The 17,123-nt window shown below is 40.3% G+C and overlaps 1 protein-coding gene across 3 annotated transcripts in view; it reads right to left on the bottom strand.

Moving 5' to 3' along the window:
• Positions 1-17,123, bottom strand: part of Ac76E (adenylate cyclase type 2 Ac76E) — a 1,381,264-nt gene that overhangs the window by 910,238 nt on the left and 453,903 nt on the right. For all 3 annotated transcript variants that reach the window (XR_011018659.1, XM_068228989.1, XM_068228988.1), the window contains exon 4: positions 12,722-12,753. The gene's annotated coding sequence lies outside the window, so the exon portion shown is untranslated. The remainder of the gene's footprint in view (positions 1-12,721; positions 12,754-17,123) is intronic.

The following is a 17,123-nucleotide window of genomic DNA, read 5'->3' as shown; positions in this document are numbered from 1 at the left end:
TACAAAGTACAAGCGTTCTTGCTGATAGCGATCGATGAGGTTGTTGCACCTTTAGCCCTTTAGCCCATTAGCCCTTTAGCCCTTTAGCCCATTAGCCCTTTAGCCCATTAGACCTTTAGCCCATTAGCCCTTTAGCCAAGGAATGTGCGGTAAACTAATCTTCTTAGAACAAAGATATCCCCTGACATTTTCTAAACACATGTTGTATCGAGTACAGTGTTTGGTTCTACTTATTGCGTGTTCTAAATACTTCAATCAATGTTTCGATCACATGATAAAGTTAACAGCATAGAGTGCAGTTTTCGATTCCAGCCTTGTTACGTTTCTTCTGTGATTTGCAAGTCTAAACATGCATAATGACGTCATCACTGCAGCACGCGCTTACTCTAGCTATCCCGATGCAGGTTTAAACTCGTTCGATAGAGCTATGCCTTGACATAAGAGGAGGCCTTAACAGCTTATGAAAAAGCACGTCGAATTTTTCAAATTACCTGCCACCACATTTCAAAGGTATGAGGTTTAGTGCTCTGTAAAGATACCTGCACGATGCAAAGCTAACTTTCTTCATCAGAGCAGCCACCATCTTGTGTGAGCACCTCTAGGCCGTATCATAAGCAGCTGTGTATAGTCACCGTCTTGTCACTGCTACCTTGCGCAAGCACCCCTAGGGCGTCTCATAAGAGCAGCAGCCATCTTGTGCAAGCGCTCTTAAGCTGTCTCATAAGAAGCTATGTATAGCCGCCATCTTGTAGAATTAGATAGCTGCCAATGCCAAAGGGCCTAAGTAGGGATCGAACCGTCGATCTCATCATTAGACTATGTTTTTCTTATGCTCCTGATACTGCAAACCTAAGTATCAGGTAGAAAAATTTTATCCGTTTTCGAGATATTTAACATTTTGCATTTAAGCCCTAATTTTAATGAATCGAACCTGCACAGCACGTTATACTCTCTACCATAGCTAGACCTGATCATGTTACGAAGACTTGCTTCAATACAAGCTAAAACAGAGTGAATGCCATAGGGCCTAAGTAGGAACCGAACCGTCGATCTCATCATTAGACTTATGCTATCATGTTCCTCGTACTGCGAACCGAGGTATTGGGCGGAAAAATTTTGTCCGTTTTGCTCTACGATGCACCGTTTTCGAGATATTTAACATTTTGCATTTAAGCCCCAAATTTAATGAATCGAACTAGCATGACACGTTAGCCTCTAAGCTAGGAGCCGCAGCCATCTTGCGCAAGCACCCTTAAGGCGTCTCATAAGGAGTCGTGTATAGCCGCCATCTTGCGTCCGCCATTTTGCGCAAGCATCCTTAGGGCGTCTCTAGTCATCTTGTGCAAGGACCCTTAAGCCGCCTCATAAGAGCAACCGCCATCTTGCGCAAGCATCACTAGGGCGCCTCATAAGGAGCCTTGTATAACCACCATCTTGCGCAAGCATCCCAAGGGCGTCTCATAAGAACCTGTGTATAGCAGCCATCTTGCGTAAGCACCCTTAAGGAGTCATGTATAGCCGCCATCTTATGCAATTAGCGTCGAGAGAGGACTGCTGTAGAATTTTTCTTTTTAAATTATCCACCACCACATTTCAAAGGTATCTAGCTAAAGATAGCAGCACTGCGTATGACAGGTGACGAATTTACATCTACTGCGATAAAGAGGGCAGCACGGTGCTCTCTGGATTAAAGATGGCGGATGATAACTGTCAAAAAAGCACGTGGCTATGTTTACCAAACAAGAGCATGTGGAATTTGCCGCCACCACATTTCAAACTAAAGAGGGCAGCACTATGCTCTGTTGATTAAAGATGGCGGATGGTAGCTGTCAAAAAAGCACGTGAGTTTGTTTCCAAACAAGAGCACGTGGAATTTTTCAATTTCCCGCCTCCACATTTCAAAGGTATCTAGCTAAAGATGGCAGCACGGTTCTCTCTTGATTAAAGATGGTGGATGATAGATAACAGAACTTTTCAAATTGCCCGCTACTACATGCTTAAGGTAGTAGCCATAAAGAGGGCAGCACGGTGTTCTGTAGATTAAAGATGGCGGGTGATAGGTGATGAAATTGCCCGCATGATAGCAGCACGGTGCTCTGTTGATTAAAGATGGCGGATGACAGCTGTCAAAAAAGCACATGGCTTTGTTTCCAAACAAGAGCACGTGGAATTTGCCGCCACCACATTTCAACTAAAGATGGCAGCACGGTGCTCTCTTGATTAAAGATGGTGGATGATAGCTAACAGAACTTTTCAAATTGCCCGCTACTACATGCTTAAGGTAGTAGCCATAAAGAGGGCAGCACGGTGTTCTGTAGATTAAAGATGGCGGGTGATAGGTGATGAAATTGCCCGCATGATAGCAGCACGGTGCTCTGTTGATTAAAGATGGCGGATGACAGCTGTCAAAAAAGCACATGGCTTTGTTTCCAAACAAGAGCACGTGGAATTTACCGCTACCACATTTCAAACTAAAGAGGGCAGCACTGTGCTCAAAGATGGCAGATGACAGCTGTCAAAAAAGCACGTGAGTTTGTTTTCAAACAAGAGCACGTGGAATTTTTCAATTTGCCGCCACCACATAGAGGGTAGCACTGTTCTCTCTGGATTAAAGATGGCTGCTTGTCGAAAAGCACTTTCAAATTATCCGCCACCACATTTCAAAGGTAAGTAGCTAAAGAGGGCAGCACTGTGCTCTATAGATTAAAGATAGCGGATGACAGCTGTCAAAAAAGCACGTGGCTGTCAAAAAGCACGTGGCTTTGTTTATCTCGCGCTAGTTAGGTTAAGTTGGTACTACTGAGGTTTAGGCCCGTCAAGATGGCAGTACTGAGGTTAGCGATGCGTTGTTGTCTGTCAAAAAGCACGTGGCTTTGTTTACAAATCTGTCAAAAAGCACGTGGCTGTCAACAAACACGTGGCTTTGTTTACCTCATGCTAGTTAGGTTAAGTTGGCACTACTGAGGTTTAGGCCTGTCAAGATGGTAGTACTGAGGTTTGCGATGCGTTGTTGTCGATGACAGCTGTCAAAAAGCACGTGGCTTTGTTTACAAATCTGTCAAAAAGCACGTGGCTGTCAAAAAGCACGTGGCTTTGTTTACCTCGCGCTAGTGAGGTTAAGTTGGCACTACTGAGGTTTAGGCCCGTCAAGATGGCAGTACTGAGGTTAGCGATGCGTTGTTGTCTGTCAAAAAGCACGTGGCTGTCAAAAAACACGTGGCTTTGTTTACCTCATGCTAGTTAGGTTAAGTTGGCACTAGTGAGGTTTAGGCCCGTCAAGATGGCAGCAGTGAGGTTAGCGTTGCGTTGTTGTCGATGACAGCTGTCAAAAAGCACGTGGCTTTGTTTACAAATTCAAATCTCGCGCCAAAATTCAAATTTCCCGCCAAAATTCAAATTTCCCGCGGGCGGCGGCGGCGGAGGAGGAGGCGGCGGCGGAGGCGGCGGCGGAGGAGGAGGCGGGCGGAGGCGTGCGGCGGCGGAGGTGCCGCAGAACCCGCTTATTATACTACTAATTCAAAAATCGTTTAAGTGAGACTTTTGAACTGAAGATTCTTGGTGAAGTGAAGAGTTGTCTGGGGATAGTCTTCTACATAGAAAACGACAAGATTGCATTGAATCAGAGAACGTACATAGAGGACATCCTGTCGTTTCAACATGTCAGAATGCAATCCCGTTTCGATGCCTGCCATCGCTGGAATGAAGCTCACCAAGGCTGATGTATGGACCAGTTCAGAGGGTGACAAACCACCCTACCGCGAACTCATCGGATATCTACTATGTATTTCAATAGCTACACGTCCTGGCATAACGCACACAGTTAGTTGCCTCAGCCAGTATAACGACTGCTTTGGAACGCCACACTGGATGGCGTCAAAGAGGGTTTTGCGCCATTTAAAGGGCATCTTGGACTTGGGGATCGGTTACAGCTTTGGAAATGGATTAATAGTTGGCTAATTTGATGCTGATTATGGAGGGTCAATCGACGACAGACGTTCAGTTACTGGATATGTCTTTGTAATGAATGACGGTCCTATTACATGGGATTCCAGGAAACAACGCACAGTAGCTGTGTCAACCACTGAAGTGGAGTATATAGCGCTCAGTGATGCCACCAAAGAACTAGTTAATCTTCAACATTTTTTTGAAAGAGTTTGGAGCATCTGATGTTAATAAGATTACACTTTACAAGGACAATTTCAGTGTTCAGAAACTAGCCACAGATCCTGTTTTTCACGCACGAAAAAGCACATTGATGTTCGCCATCACATTTTTCGAGAAACTGTTTAGTCTGGAGCCATGAATTTGGAGCATGCTGCATCTGGAGAAATACCAGCTGATATCTTGTCCAAACCAAAGCACGAACGGTGTGTGTAACCAGCTCTGTCTGTGATTCCATGAATAACTCCTGACCGACCTCACCAAAGGTCACAGTTCCTACTGAAGTTCGTTTTCAATACTTCCTTTGTTTAATGTTAATATTCGCTTCTTCGCATTGTTATATAAATCTTAACTAACTTACTTGATTGCTGAATGTGCGCTTATAAAAGATAAAGGGGATCATGTTATTTACTGCACAATCACTTGTCACAATTTACTAGAGTGTTCCTTTTCCTCCTAAATTTGTATGTGCTGCCCAAAGTTCAAGATTCCATAATTTTAGAATATTTACCCTTGAAAATTCACCACACTAGAGACTATGATGTATGTATAACAGTGCATCTCGTAAAAATAATGCTCTTGATTTCAGTAGACATGAAAATATTTTTAAAAAATAATTCAGGGCTTTCTATTTTTTTTTTTGCTATTTGCTTTACGTCGCACTGACACAGATATGTCTTATGGCGACGATGGGATAGGAAAGGCCTAGGAAGTGTAAGGAAGCGGTCGTGGCCTTCATGAAGGTACAGCCCCGACATTTATCTGGTGTGAAAATGAGAAACCACGGAAAACCATCTTCAGGGCTGCCGACAGTGGGGCTCGAACCCACTATCTCCCGATTACCTGATACTGGCCGCACTTAAGCGACTACAGCTATCGAGTTCGGTGGGGGCTTTCTTTGACAGACAGCATTTATAATATAACACCGTGTGTATATTAAATATAATATTTTTGAACATTGTTTTGTGCTCCCAAGCCCACAATAACAGATTAGATTGGATTAAATTATGTAATATTAAATAATTATTATTTGTATTTTTAGTTTGTATATGAAGGAATGTTGGTGTGCACGTTTCCAGATAACGCTCCAATGGATGACATTTTCTATCTTGATAGTTAAACTTTGGAGGCTGCAGTGAAACATCAAAGACAGCAGCAGAAAATCTTAGCATGTATACTAAAACATCTACATCTCACTCGTTACACTAGGTACTGAATACAATAGATAAAGTTTTGAAGAGAATGAAATATAAATTAAATTAATAGACGCTAAATCTGCTCATATATATAGGATGGCCTCACGAATTTCATTCAAGGTTGGTAAGTCCAAATATAATAATTTGTATCACCATGTTCATTATATAGACTTTTAGCAATTTTCATGAAAGTGTAATTGAATATGCGCTTATAAAAGATAAAGGGGATTCTTGTTATTTACTGCACAGTAACTTGCCACAGTTTACGAGAGAGTCCCTTTTCCTCCTGAATTTCTATATGCTGCGCCCAAGTTCAAGATGCAATTTCTTAATATTTTTTTTTTAAATCATTCAAAATAAGTTGGCCTGGAGAGGTTTATTCTCTCAGTTGAGCAGTCTCTCTAATAATAATCCTGTTGTGAATGTTAAGGGTATGATGTTTAGAACGTCTAGCAGAGGACATGTCTGAATCTGTAACGGCAAACCAGAATGCGTAGCGACACAGACGAACCAGACAGATAATGAAGTCATTGTGTACTTTCCATCACCATTCAAACTCCGGAGCAATTATACCAACAAAGCTTATCATGTCGGTCCTGCTAACAAGTTACAGCAACATCATTAACTGCAATTCCTCAGTCGAGTGCGACAAACATGTTGAGAGTTACGCTGTAACTGTTACACTGTATGTAACAACATTTAGTGTCACCACTGACTAATATGTAAGATGAACAGGTGTTTTTTCCTCCTAAGTTAGTTACTTACTATGGGTTGTCTGGAAATGTCTAAGAGTTTATGGCAGGTACTTCTTTCTTACGCTGTAGAATTACTGTGATCACACCGATATGTTATAAGTAGGGCTCTAAAGTTGAGGAAATTTTTTTCTCGCGTGTCCGAAGACGAGGCCCAACATAATATATGTTCATTCTGTATCACTGTAGGCCAGAAAATAGTAAGTTTTATTTGTAATTCTTTTCCTTTTCCGATGTTTTTCTGGATTATCGGTCTCTTTTTTTGGCCTGTCTTAGGTCTAAACGCTTTTTTGTGCAACTTCACCTTCCCTCCACTACTTTTTTACCGTCCATTCTCTTTTCGAATCATTAGTTCATCCATCGCCTCTCAGACATCTTTTCTCTAGTACATACATATATTTGTACTATTTATGAAAAGAAAAGGAAATGAAGAAATGAAACTAGTGCTTGAAAAAACCAGGGGTTACAAATTATGTGCATGATAAGTCAAATAGTGAAAGGAGACAATTTTGATGTGAGTGCTTTTGAAGATAAATATCTCGCTTGCCTCATGTAGCCCACTATACCAGGTGTATGCATAAGATTTTTCTGGTATTTTGTGGTAAGTAAAACACGTAATTTTCAAGGGAAATTAATTTTTTTAAGTGCAAAATATTGGCCATCGGCGTTTATATACTGCGCACATCCTTCAGGTAAGTTATGAATGCCAGAAAAGCTGCTTGTCTTTTGCGGCAAACCATTCATCGAGACGCTTTCTAACTTCCTCGAAATTGCTAAAGTGCTGCTCTGCGAGAGCGTGCCCCATTGATTCGAATAGGTGATCTTCATATGGCGCAAGGTTAGGAGAGTACGGCAGGTGCGGAAGGATGTCCCATCCAAGCGATTTCAAGGTGTCTTTCACTGGTTTTTCTGTGTGAGACGGCGCATTGTCGTGTAAGAAAATCACTTTGCCATGTTTTATGACCCATTCCAGTCATCTTTCGATCAATACGTGATTTAAATTAATCATCTGTTGGCGATAGTGTTGTGTATTAACGGTTTCGCCGGGCTTCAAGAGCTCATAATATACAATACCGGCACCAGAGCGCGCACTGTCTTTCACATTGAAATTATCACGTTTAAATTGTCGAAACCATGTCTCACATGTTCTAATCGATGCAGCGTGTACACCATATAATCTTCCTACCAGCAAACGATGACTTTCCACAGCCTTTTCCTTTTGATTAAATAAGGCACAAATGTCTACATGATAACAGAACGATACAACACAGACGCTAGTGTTCGGCGGACTCAACTTGTGTGTGTTGGTAGGTTAATGTCAGACGAATAAGCTGACGTATGTGTAAAATTCTTACGCAGCGTTCTGTTCGCTGGCGCCATCTCTTAGTGAAACCAGAAAAGACTTATGCATACACCTGGTTGAACCCTTAAAATCCGTTGATGTGAAGAGAAGTTTTTCGATGTTTCACAATATACTGTATGAAATCCAACGATCCTTGAAACCTAAGAACCTAGAGATGATTACTGTGTTACTCTGCAAAGCCAACTCAGGTAATGTTTCTGAATTCCAGTTTCTGTAACCCTAATGTGGTTAAGACAAATATGATTCCAGTTATATTAGTTTCAATTTCTTTTCTCCAGGATGCCCATTGCGGGCTCGCTTAATTCATTGTAGGTGGAAAGAAATATTTCATTGTAAATTCTGCAAGTTAAAAAAAAACACAGAATTCCTTTTTAAAATTATGTTAAACTAAAAATATATATTGTCTGAAAGAAGAAATATTTCACTCGTATGTTTTTGCACTGTATGTTTCATACCACCAGTATTTTGAATTTTTAAACATTATATTCCTTCATTAAATATGTAATTAGTTCGACTCACTGGATGAATGGTCAGCGTTGAGGCCTTCGGTTCAGAGGGTCCCGGGTTCGATTCCCGGCCGGGTCAGGGATTTGAATCGCTTCTATTAATTCTTCTGGGCCGGGGACTGGGTGTTTGTGTTTGTCCCAACACTTTCCTCTTCACATTCAGACAACAAACCGCATTACCAACCACCTCAGAAACACGCAATAGTGATTGCGTCCCTCCATATAGGGTTGGCGTCAGGAAGGGCACCCGGCCGTAAAACAGGGTAAATCCATATGTGCGACACGGTTCGCACCCGAGATGTTATATGTGTGGGAAAAGCGGTAGAAAAAGAAGAAGAAGATTAAATATGCAATTAAAACTAACATTATGAGTGAATTTGGATCGCACTTGTACGTCCTTTTTAGGCAATTTGTAGGTCTTCAACTTCCGAGCACTAGTTATAAGGTAATGTCAGGCAGCATTTGACAGTTACATTTCCGGTATTTGTTACTGTATGTCAATAAAAAGTAAAAATTCTTCCCAGACATTTGATTAGGTTAGACCGCATCCTGTTGGCAAGAGTTTGGACAGACAGAGCATGGCCACCTCATAGCAGCTAAACTCTGCCTGAGACTAGCTGACCAGTAGTACCTGCCTTACACGGAAGTGTCATGGCACTTCAACCCTGAAAGGCCTTGGCCTACCAAGCGACCGCTGCTCAGCCCGAAGTCCTGCAGATTACGGCGTGTCGTGTGGTCATCACGGCCGTTATTCTTGGCTTTCTAGATCGGGGCCGCTATTTCTCCGTCAGATAACTCCTCAATTCTAATCCCGCAGGCTGAGTGGACCTCGAACCAGTCTTCAGATTAGGGTAAAAACTCTGACCTGGCCGGGAATCGAACTCGGGTTCTCCGGGTAAGAGGCAGGCAGGCTACCTCTACACCACGTCATACCTTTTATGCCAAAACGTATTTAAAACTTTGGTGACAAAATCGATGTACTACGAGAAGACCTCATACAAAAAATTAGCTGCCTGTTTCCACAGCAAGGCCCCAAAATAATCCCCTGAACCAGGCAAACTGGCAATAGGAAATTGTCTCTAGTCGTACAGATTGGATTGCACAGTCCTCACCGTGCCCAAGCTACCGGTGAGGCAGCTCGCCTATGAAGCAGGGATGTCCAGCTGCGCCGCGTTACCGTCTGTCCACATAAGATTCCAGGTTCGAATTTGGAGCCTTCTAGTGATTAGGTTTGCCTGGTGTGAAAATATCAAACCACAGAAAACCATCCCTAGGGCTGCCAACAGTGGAGTTCGAAACCACTATCTCCTGACTTCAAGCTGATAGTTACGTTACCAAAACCACGCACATATTTACTCGGTACAAATAAGTTCATTACAAAGAATTTTGTGATGTAAGCTGCATATATAAGCCTTCCAAAATGTATGTTGAAATACAATATTTTAAAATGTGTTATTAATAGAATGTTATGTAAAATTTTAGTCATCGATGAGGAAAGTTGGAGAAAATTTTGAAGGACATAGCAACCAAAAATGTACTAGGTAATTCTATCCAACATAGTCTTACTCAGATTAAAGCTGTAACTGGTGTGCATTTCATGAGCCCAGGCTTTCACAAATGTGATTTTTCAGTCATAATTCTCATGAAATACCAGCCACTGGCCAAGTAAGAAGTGGAGGTCCAAATGTGTATAGCTATGGTCTGAAGAGGGGGTTACAGGTCCGCGGATGTTCCCTTCGTATACAAAGAATAAACATAGGTTAACTAACGCACTCCTCATTTACCTAGTATGGCCCTTCATTGAGGCCTAGACCGTCTATGAAAGCTGACGGTGGAGCTGTGGAAGATATCGGGCTGAGGACTCAACAAATAAACAAACAAACAAACAAACAAACAAACAAAAAAACAAAAGCATATGTCCGAAACAGCATAACTACTGCGTTTTCAGACAGTTATGAACAATTTCCTTGGCTTAATGGTCTGTGTAGGGGACTTCAGTCTCCTGGGTCCCGGATTCGATTCCCGGTTGGGTCTGTTATCTTAACTATGTTTGAGTAATTCTTTTAACTCGGGGATTGTCTTTTTGTTCGTATTAATTCGCATCTTTATTTACACAGGGGCACTACAAACTATCACAGGAGCACGCAATAACGAATATACCCCTCCACTTGGATTTGGGGTCAGGAAATGTACCTGGAAGTCAAAGTGGACTAAATCCGTACAGAGTGCTAACCCCAGGTAACTGCGAAGAAGCCGGGGAAAGTAATAAGAAGAAGGCCGTTATGAGCAACCTTAGAGACCAGCAGTATGTTTATTTTCAGGAATTAAATCTGAGATACTGTTATGTTATAACGTGTAACCATCTATTCACTGCGCTGTAGCAGCTTCCTCTACGTGAATTATGGATATAGCCCCTAAGCGAGGAATGTTGGAGCGTGTACGAACTCAAGTCAGGCGACTGGTCTGTATTGAGGCAGAGTGCAGATATTTTGAAAATTTCACTTTTCGTTGTAAAGATGACCAAATTTCAGTAGCTTTAACTTTATTTTGGACATGTCCACCTAATCAACACTTGTTAATTGTATTGAAGAACTTTATTCTATCTCATATAAAAGCAAAGTCATCTCCGTACAGGCCATGAAGGCCCTGGGAGGGGTGGAAGGTAAAGGCTTCCACTATCCGTAACCTCGGCACTTGATGGGGTAGAGTGCTTAGCTCTACGCCAGGCCACCTTTGCCCGCAGGAATTAACCAGGTACTCATTTTTGGTGTAGGCTGAGTGAACCTCATGGCCATGTGCACCTCCGGAAGTGGAAATCTCGTTTCTTAAATTTTACGACTTCCTGACGGGGATTCGAACCCACGTCCTTCCGAGCGAACCGAGCACGCCTTTATCGCCTCGGCCAGGCAGCCCCTGTTCAATCTCATATAGTAGGACTAGTTCCGGTCTGTTACTAAGACCATCTTCAGATACAAAGGTAAACTTAACAACTACACACCACAAACATTAAAATATGATAAAGTTCTATAATATAAATTACATTCCTTTTTATAATATATAATATAATTTACTGTCTTTTAATGTGTTTTTCACAAATTGCAGGACAAAACAAAGTTTTTTAATGTTACATAACGGTCATATATATGGTAGTCCTAATTCATGAAGACTCAACCAAGAAAAAAAGGAATGTAATTTATAATATAGAGCTTTATCATATGTCAAATTTTGTATTGTATAGGTTTTTAAGTTTATCTTTGAAGCTGAAGATGGTCTTAGTAACAGACCGAAACTAGCCTTACTATAAATGAAATAGAATAAAATTTACAAGTGTTGATTAGGTGTACGTGTCCAAAATAAAGTTAAAGCTACTGAAACTTGGAAATCAGCTCGGAAATGATGAAAATCATAAATTATGTCGACCAAATTTGTCACAAATCCAGCATCTAAACGAAGTGGAATACAATAAGGTTATACTTGAAAGTTAGCTAACTCAAAAAATTAAGAATTAATTATGGATATACATCGATATGTCCTATTTTTGTTCTATATACATAAATAATGATTTCTTGCAATTTCGCTTAGTACTTTTGTTAAGTATTGTAGATGTGGGTTCAAAGAATGGAATTAAAAAGATATGCTTTGACACTGAAATAGATGACAAAGATTATGTTACTTTGCAGACATTTGTGGCCGTTACCTAATGCTGTGCTTCAAGGTGAATCAGGATGTTGTGCTGCGTCTTAGGTTGGCGACTAGTAGCTGACTTCTTCTTTCCTGTATCATCATCATCATCATCATCATCATCATCATCATCATCATCGGTTGTCTTCCTATCAGCAGGTTTTTGCATGCATTTTCTAAGCCGATCGGTCTTCTGCCATCCTTTTAGTCGTCCAGTATCTTCCATTTATGTTCACATTGTCCATCATCTGGTACCTCTTTTTCCTCTCAAACTTCTCCTTGCAACTTTTCCTTCCAATGCCTGTTTTAATCAACATTTCCTTCATAAACAGTGACATAACCAATTCTTCTTTCTCTCTTTAATGGTTTCCAGTATTGTTGTCCTTTCTTCACCTAGTCTTTCCAATACTACTTCATTACTTAATTTGTCTTGCCAGTTGATCTTTTCCACACCCACATTTCAAAAGATTTCAATCTTCTTTCTTCCTCCCTTCTCAAAGTGTCTCACACCCATTCAGAGTAACGCTCCATACAAAGCTCTTCATTAACCTCATCTCAAGGTCCAGTGACCCACTCATCAGTACCCTTTGCTTCATGTATGCTTCTTTGCCTACACCTTATCCAAACAATATAGATCACTTCTGGTTGTGCTTCTTAAATATCTGAACGCAGGCACATGTTCTATTTCTTCACCTGAGAAAAATATATTTGCTGTTACATCCTTCTTCTTACTCGTGATCATGGCCTTAGTCTTTTTTCTGTTAATTTTCATACCAATGTTGTCACTCGATCTGCTCAATTTTTCCAGCATGCTATTCATCATTTTTATCCTTGTAGGCTTTGTCAAAGTCCACTGAAAAGATTCTGAAACTGTGTTCACTTACGACAAACCACTAACACGAATTACTGCGGACAATAATAGAGAGGAAGCATGTTTCGAATTTAATGAATAAAACGGATTTTCACAACGCATTGCCCTGCAGCTGAAAGATGTAATGTTAGCTGATTTAAGGTTCTAAGAACTTAAAACATAACAGCACTGTAAATAATGATGTAACTCACCGCAATTGGAATCTCCGTTTGAATGGCAATACCTGTAACAGAGAAGAGAATGAACGCATTTATTTATTAATGCAGTATTATGACACATCTACTTGTTGATACAGAGCCACTGACATGCACGAAATCACGCGCGTGGACTTAAGTAAAGGAATGAGGATTAAAGAGGAAAGCTCTTTCATTCATCCCGCTCTAGTTAATAGGCTTATTGCAAACGTGTCGACAGGCGCAGAGGGAGTCTTTTATGGGATTTCAGTCGCTCAGTAGCTATTCTAAATCTGCATTACCACAGTGAACACATCTGGATTATGAAACCGAGTACAGAGATTCCTACACATCTCAACACGGCTTTAGAATTGCATTGCTTGGTTATGTACCCCAGTTGGTTATTTGTTTATCTTCCTGTATGTAGCCTACTAGCTGCAGAGATTCAAATTACGGTACAGTCGTCGTTGTTGTAGTTTTATCACGAAATTCCTGTTTAGTTATAATTAGGGAAGTCAATCCTAAAACCTATCTCTGTAGTATTTGTAACTATGTGTGTATTTGCAATTAATTTGGGCTAAATTTTATGGGAAATGACCTATTCCATCAATGGTATCTGGAGTTGAAGGAGTATACCACAGAATACTACTTTTTAGAATTAAAGTAATTTTATTCTTAAACTAGCTGACGTGCCCGTGCTTCGCTACGGAATGACCAGGCCGCAGACAGCCGTTAACACTGTTCTGCCGTATTCCGTTAAGTGTGCACACTGCTCATTCCAATCAGCGCCTCAGAGTAGGGATTGAACAGTTGGAATACTACGATGAACCAGTGTGTTACGTACTAACTCAGAAAATGTATGAACCAGAACCACGCTCAAAAAAAATAAAGTTATTTAACTCCCCAGGTATTTCACGCCTGTATTCACATAGGTTGTTTTACTCGGCACGCAGCAGTAATTCCATCCATTGGAGATGAATGGCAGCGGAAAAGACAAAGCACATCACAACACACAATTGATCAATTTTATGAGTTTTCGATATTGTAGGCCGTCACATTTAGGTTTCTTCCGACTTTGTGATATTAATGTATGTGATATGAAGAGATTTCTTCCTCCTTTCTTGACTCCCTTTTGTCTTTTTCTTCAAGAGCTCGTTATTCTTAAAGGGATCGTTCCTTTACAACATTTCCCCATTTTTATAATCATCTTTTAATTGTTGCTGTCGATAAGGAGCATTGACCACGCGATTTTTGACCTGAAGACTATCATGACAAAAACCATCGCCAGTTCACACGATTGAAAAATATTCCCATGTTAGCAATGCTCGGCATTGATATGGAGTAAGCATAAGCAACTAAAGTGAAAATTCATTAATTCTGTTTCCAAATTCGGAACGGTAAAACTGTATTAAGACATTAATTGTATTCTCTGTTGTATTCTCTATAACTTTTGTTATGTAGTACTTTTCGATAGGACCAATAACATAGGTATTTAAAAATGACATTTTAGGCCTCTTCCCCTAAACTACAATTTAATGCTGCTTGTATAAAATTATTTATAACCTAGAATGTAGCGCCTTATTCCCCAACTTAGCATACCGATTTTACATACATATTTTCATTAAATTCAGTTCACCCATTTTCTCGCGGTGATATGAACTTAGCAACAAAAATCGAAATTCGTGAGTTTCTCAGTTATCATAGGCAGAACGGTAACAATGTACAAGGCATTAATGATCGGAAATTTAATTCTAAATAGCTTTCGTTATGTAATATTCATCGATAGGATAACTAATAACATAGATATTTGAGAATTAAATTTTAGGCCTTCCAATAAACTACCATTTCATTCATCGTGAATAAAATTATTTATAACCTAGATTGTAGCTGCTTATCCCCCGACGTTACATACCGATTTTAATTACATTCTGTTCAGACATTTTCTCGTGAAGCCCGTACATACATACATACAGACAGACAGACAGACAGACAGACAGACAGACAGACAGACAGACAGACAGACAGACAGACAGACAGACAGACAGACAGACAGACAGACAAGACGAAAATTTAAAGTCCATTTCCTTGTTACTGTGGGCACGGCCGATACAGAAATACCATTATTTTTAAATTCCGAGTAATGTATAGAGAAAACTTTTATTTTATGTGTATAGATGTGTTATCTGAGACTGACTAATTTCCGTTCCAGTCCGCCAAACTAGTCCCAAATTCCGAGAAGACTCAGAATTCAAACTCACGACAACCGATGGGAAGTCACTACCAGAAGAGTTGGCTTCGCGATTTGCATTACGTAGCTGTGACCTTAAATTCGAGAGAAAGTGGATTCGGACCCCACTGTCGGCAGTCTTGAAGATGGTTTTCCATTTTCACACCAGGCGAATGCTAAGGTTGTACCTTAATTAAGGCTAGGATCGTTTCGTTCCTAGTCCTTTCCTATCCCATCGTCACCATAAGACCTGTCTGTGTCGGTGCCACGTAAAAAAGTAGCAGATAAAAAGGGAATAATCTGTTGGCATTCAACAAGAGACACTTCAGTTAATTCGCAAGACAATTTTCGACACACTGCCTACTCATGAGACCTGTCTGTTTACCCCAAAAATCACTGCGACGCTGTAATGAGGCGTACTAGACAACATGAGGAGTTTAGCTCAAATATTACCAGGGTGTTCCACCAATCAGCACAATAAAGGTACTATATCACAGTGTTTTAATAATTGAGTACTAGATCCGGTTCATCTAGGGACCACATTCTACTCACAAATACATGAACATATTAGAAACACACCTCACGAAGGAATACTCATGATGTAACTTTAAATATACGTTTCAATAAAATTCTATTCGTCTTTAAAATTAACATTAATAATCTTAAAAATAGACTGTGAAACTATGTGATTAATCGATTGAACAACTTAAATTCAAAAATATTATGAGACTTTTATGACTAAAATTCTACTGAGTCTTTGGTGAATAATACCACTTGGTATGTGAGGTACAGTCCAAACTTGAGGAAAGTCGTAAATGCCCAAATCGGCAAATTTTGTCATTTTCACTTTTTTACATTTTATTAACGTGTGAATCACACTGAATAATGTGGCATTTGTTTCATTCAAATATTCGAATACTTACTATTTTACACACTTTATTTAATACTAGCAAGATACCCGTGCTTCGCTACGGTATTATACTGAAATTTATAATTGAATGGTTATTGTATTAGATATATAATCCGCCGAAATTCGCGATCTGACTCGTTTTCTGCGAGAATCCACCAAAATTCTCGATCTGACTGGTTTTCTATGATTTTACGGCACGTTTCCTCCCACATTTGAATCTTCCTTTCCATCAATCGATTTCGTACTTCCCGGACTAGGCTCAGGTATTCCTCCCGGTCAGTTGGGTCCGTAAATCTTTGCCATCTTTTCCTATAATATTTTTAATATGGATAAAATCCTTCAGGAGATCCGGCGTGGTGTCATATTGGGTGCCTTGGCGGCACTGAACTATTATGTGCTGCTGGAATGGCTGATGACAGGGAAAACCGGAGTATCCGAAGGAAAAACCTGTCCCGCGCCCGTTTTGTCCAGCATGAATGCCACATGGAGTGACCGGGATTTGAACCACGGAACCCAGCTGTGAGAGGCTGGCGCGCTGCCGCCTGAGCAACGAAGGATCCTTATAAGTACATTAATAACAGTAAAATCAATTGGTCTCACCTCCTTCTACACCCCACCGAAGTTAAGTTTATTTACCGCCAACCCCCCCCCCCCCACCATAAAAAATTAAAAGAATGCTTATTTCTTTATGTTTAAGGGAGATGCCAAACACCAATGTTCACGTCTATTACCTTCAGTTTTGAGATATAAGTATCCCCATAAAAATAATTCACTTTTTTTCACTTCATTTCACAATAATCCTCCCCCCCCCCCCTTAAGTGAATTTTCCCGCAAATAATACTTGTTTCTTTAATAGTAAAGGATCTTCTAAATACCAATTATCACGACTCTAACTTCTTCAGTTTTCGATTTATGTGTCCTCGTGAAAGGAATCCAACTCTTTTACACTCCGGCCTTCCAAGATGGTTTCCCCACCAAAACGCGTTCTTCTTTGTTTTTAAAGGCGGTCCAAATAAGAATTTTCACGTCTGTAACAACTTTAGTTTTTATTAGATGTATGTATTCTCATACAATTCAGTCAATTAATTTTTCAATTCTTTCACCCCCCCCCCCCCCTTCATTGGATTTTCCGAGAATACGTGTTTCTTTACTTTTAAAGCAGATTGCAAATATCAAATTTCACGTCTGTAACATCTTCATTTTTGAGATATCAGTAGCCTAATTAAAAGAATTCATCACCATTTTCAGTCACTTTCACCCCCCCCCCTTCCACCCAAGTGGTA

Source organism: Anabrus simplex, chromosome 8 (genome assembly GCF_040414725.1).
Source record: "Anabrus simplex isolate iqAnaSimp1 chromosome 8, ASM4041472v1, whole genome shotgun sequence".
In the NCBI taxonomy this organism is placed as follows: Eukaryota; Metazoa; Arthropoda; class Insecta; order Orthoptera; family Tettigoniidae; genus Anabrus; species Anabrus simplex.
The sequence above is the reverse complement of the archived record's forward strand: the minus strand, read 5'-3'. Positions and strand labels throughout refer to the sequence as shown.